Source organism: Phalaenopsis equestris, unplaced genomic scaffold (assembly GCF_001263595.1).
Source record: "Phalaenopsis equestris unplaced genomic scaffold, ASM126359v1 Scaffold000002, whole genome shotgun sequence".
Classification (NCBI taxonomy): Eukaryota; Viridiplantae; Streptophyta; class Magnoliopsida; order Asparagales; family Orchidaceae; genus Phalaenopsis; species Phalaenopsis equestris.
Genome location: NW_018164444.1, coordinates 66,057,768 through 66,062,758, shown reverse-complemented (window position 1 = coordinate 66,062,758; position 4,991 = coordinate 66,057,768).

Below are 4,991 nucleotides of genomic sequence, written 5' to 3'. Positions count from 1 at the left end.
CAAAGATTTAATATATATATGTATGTATGTATGTGTGTTGATATCTAACAATTATAATTTGGATATTTATGTTTATATATCATACATATCGCTTATGATATATCTAAAGCTTAAATTTTATTTTTTTTTTACATTGATATCACTTAAATATTTCATATCAAATCAAAGATATCATCATTTTAATATTTTTAAATGAAATCTATATTTCCACACATAAGATGATGTGGCATGTATGTAAAAATTAAAGTTTTTATGTTAGATAAGTAAATATATATAAGAATTAAGCGGTATATATGTATATATTTCAATGTTAGAATGCACAATTCTATTAACATAATAATCAAAAATAAACATATAAGATTCCTTAGCCTAAATTTTGGTTTAGAATTCATAGTAAATTGATTGAATGGATTTTATCAAATATCTCAAGTCGATGAATATAGAACAAAAATTGATTAAATTTCTTTGCTTGATTATTTAATATCATATTTTTTTGATAAAATTGATTCAATATTATAATATTGATGGCATTTTTCATTCAAGTCTTTAGAAATTATAGATTTCAAAATGAGGGTACGTGTAAATACATTATTATGTCTCAATAACATTATATCATAATTGGAGTACCGCCGCCAGCCCGATCACTTATCATTTATTAAAAATTATTTCGCATGATAGCTAGAATTAGATTGGCTTGGGGGTAGCCTTATTGACCTAGCTTTTTATTATTGTGGCATCTTTAGCATATGTTGGTCATACTAGCACCCAAGACATGTGCCTTTTCCCAATAAGAGATGAAAAGGTTAGAGGATCTAGACTTTATATATTAAGGTAGGAACTTACCCTATCCTCTATCTCATCATCTACCTTCCAATCTATATATCTCTCTCTAAGTACTTTTAAAATCATTTCAGTTTAATGATCTCTCTCTCTCTCTCTCTCTCTCTCTCTTTATATATATACATATATATATATATATTAAATATAAATTTTATGGAAATATCCAAAACAGTTAAAATGTGAAAAAAAATTTAATTTTTGAGAGGTTTTTTAACGTACATCGCATCTGAGGCTATCAGCTTTGAGGGACGTGCATGCTCGCCATGAAACATTATCTGGCACGACTTTTACATCGCATCTAACGGCTGAGACAGCATATAGAAAGGTGTATCACCTCGGCAGTGCATGGGATTGACGGGCAGTAATAAAAGGAGGGAAATTGGGAGAACTGCTCCTGAAGGATACCGGGAGGGCAGTAAAAAACACTAGCCAGAGAACAAAACGCGGAGAATAATCAGCTTTTCAGAAAGCGCGATACTGTTTGATAAAAAAGCATACAGAAACAGAGAAATCAGATTTTGCACAAAATGAAGCTCAATATTTTTTTATTTTTATGACTGTATTGGTTAGCAAAAATAAAATCTTATTAATTTAAGGTAAATTTATGTTTAAAATCGAGTCCTTTATATTTGGAGCTGTTTATTTGGTGCGGACGCGTTTTCAAAACGCGTTTGGACTATTTGGATAAACTGTATTTTTGCAGCTTATGCGTTTTAAAAACACTAAAAGCAGCGTTTTTACACCGCGGTGAGTTTTCTGGCAATGGTCTGACCTTTCCAAAAAAATAAAAATTTGTAATAGCTACTGCACCTAGCTTATTAGCAAATTATTTTTAATCAATTTATCAGCAGATTATTCAATGAGCTGTAGCTGCTCCAAACAGACCCTTCATTTCAACCTCTTTTAATCTCTACTTGTTTTTGTAAAAAATTCCACATATTTTGGTCTTAATTCATACGCATTTACATATCTGACGGCAAAACTTTCAAATTTGAATACTTAGCATTTTGATGTTTTAAATTTATATATAATAAAAATGTGTATCTCATTTTTAAAAAATGATAAATAATATTATTTTTTATGTGATTTTAAAGATTAGAGTGTTATGTGTGTAGAGAGAAAGGTCTACGTGAGATATACAATACATAAGAATTGTGTGCCATGTATGGGAATGCCCTCTTTTTTTCTTATTGCATCATGAAGTATTTGAATCCTGAAATTTATTGAGTTAATTAATAATATATAAAAAATATATATAGAAATATACGGTACACTGAATAACACATGTAAATTTTTTTTTCATAAATAATGTTATATGAAAAGAAGAAATCACAAGCTTTAGCTTAGATAAATTGGTTTTACCATGCATATTAAAGATTTAATGATTGTGTTTGGAGTTTAGCTTAAACTCACCAAATCACATATGTCGAACTAACAAATTAGATATGGATGGTCATCGGAAATAACTCAACAAAGTAGCCGTCGTAAAGCCCTTAGAAAATAGGACTTTGATTTATCTAATTTCCCCAAGAAGAAGGCTCACATCCGTAGGAACTTTAAGCATAAGAAGAGTGATCATTTGTGAGACCAATTTGGTGATATACGTCAAACATGTTAGCGCTCTTTGTGGCTTGGTGAGGATGTGGTTGTCGCACTACTCAGAACCTGAGACTCTCCTAAGTATCAAAGAAAAAGGGACCAGGTAAAGCTAAATTATCGCTATGACTGCAAGGGCCTCTAAGCACACCAGTGTAGCCCTCCCACATACAGAGTACAAGAGGAGGCTGGTGAGTCTTTTTTTTATATAAAATCTTATTTTACTTTAAATGTATGCTTACTACTCCATTAAATGACAAGCACTGGAGAAAGGACAAGAGCCAACTACTGCAACGTTACACAAGCGCACCCACATGCAACGGAACGGATCAATCCTGGGTGAACTGTAGATCGCAGGCTACCCAGGTAACTCAGGAGATTAATAAGTATAAAATTCAAATAAATATAAAAAAAAATTTAGCATCTCACTTTCATTAATCATATGTTTTGTAGGAGGCATTTTTGAGGCTCAAAGAGAGTTGATCTCAATAGTCAACCTGTGGTTTGGGGGCTTCTCACAATTCTTCTTAGTACGACCTCTAGAGGGAAGCTGTCGGCGAGAATAAGGGTAGGGTCTATGAATTGGGGTCGTAGGCATCGACCTATGATGTTATCTCTGTTACTGATACATCTGGTGCATTCTCTTCCACTTTACAAGAGATGGAGATGAGTCGTTACGTTGTAACTGGGGCTGTTGCCCAATTAGCCCCACTGAGATTGGAGATGAGGGAAGTGATCAAAACGGTGTTGCTTTAGGAATTGCATGAAGGGAAGGAATTAGTGCAGTATGAGGGTGGGGATGATGATGATGAGGAGGAGAGGAAGATGAGGAGGATGAATATAGTGTTATTTTTTTTGTTTGATTGTGCATTGAACAATTTATTGTTAGCAAACATTAGTTTTATTGTGAATTTGTGTATTTTATTTGATTTAATTCAATTATTTTTATTTTATTTATGCATAAGATTTATGTTTTAATTAGTTTTATTGTTATGTTGTGTTGTGTTTTGATTGATCTGTTACAACTGCAGATGTGCAGATTGTAGCGCTGAAAGTGAGTTATATATATATATATATATAATATATATATATATATATATATATTTCTGATGGTTCAGGTTTTCCATGGCTTGTCGATACTTTTACGACGGTTTATAGAACAAGCAACAGTTTTCTGATGGTATATCAAATAAGTGACATACGGGCAAAGTGTTGCACTTTTGCTATGGACATAGTCGTTGGTAAATTCCCACGGTTAGCCAACAGTTTGGGGACAGTTTACCTACATAAGTGCGACACTTTTTCCGACGGAACTGCAATACTTTTTCTAGAGATAGTTTCATCATTTATATAATCAATGACCAAGGTACAGTTAAACATGACATGTTTATGGATCTATAACAATGATTATGGTGTGTTGATTAATATAAATCGTCGTTAAATCTGTCGGTAATTGAATTACCGAATAGTGTTTTTGTTATGTCAATTTTATCATAGCTAAACCGTAAGTAAATGTATTACATATGATTTATTCGTTATTATCGAATGTATTTGACTGTCGATAATAAACTAAATTTCTACAATGTCACTCTATTGCTGTGAATTTTCCGACACATCATTTTGACGCTGCTCATGCAGATAACTCTTGGTAGTCCAATGGACTGGTCCATAGTCTTTTAATATTTATAAGGGTGCCACACTTAAATTTTATAAATAGAGTCATACCAATTTAAAAAGGAGCATAGAAGGGGAACTTGGACCTGAAGGTAGAGAGAATGAGCCAACTTATAGATAATACCATGGACCGAATAAACGACGAACACTTTCTGCTCATGCAGCTGCCGACCACCCTCGCGTTCGTCGTCATTGGCGAATCTTATAGGGAAACACAGTTCAACACAACAATGAGTCATGAATATAGAGTAAGGATGTGTCCCGATGACGGGGCAACAAAGTGACCCAAAGACGATGCAACGACACACAACGAAGATGGTGCAACGATGCGCCTTAAAGACGGTGATGCACCCAAGAGACGATGTAATGACGCACATCAAGGACGATGTAACGATGCATCTCAAATAAGTTATAATGATGCATGTATCTCAAAGATGTCGTAACTCCCTGTAATAACCACTTACATGCAACTTTCATATTTTGAATATAGTGGCCTTCTCAAAACTCCTAAAGTTTTATCCTCACAGCTCTCCACTACGCCCAAGATTTATGTAATTCACAGCAAATGGAGCCCCTTAGTACAAGCTTGACGATCAATTGACGCTACTACAACCCACAACTACAACATATGTGACAAACTATGAACTACGTGGTTAACAATTCAAGCAGCTCTGTGGCCCACGTATATTATTGTGCTCACCGCTTCGACCTATGTGACTAACGACAATCTACATGACTCAAAACTAGGGCTGTCAAAATGGCTCGTTGTTCGCGAATAGCTCGTGTTCGCCTCGTTAAGAAGCTCGTGTTCGGCTCGTTAATTTCGTTCGATAAGTTAGCGAGCCGAACACGAACTAAGATGTGTTCGGCTCGTTTTGGCT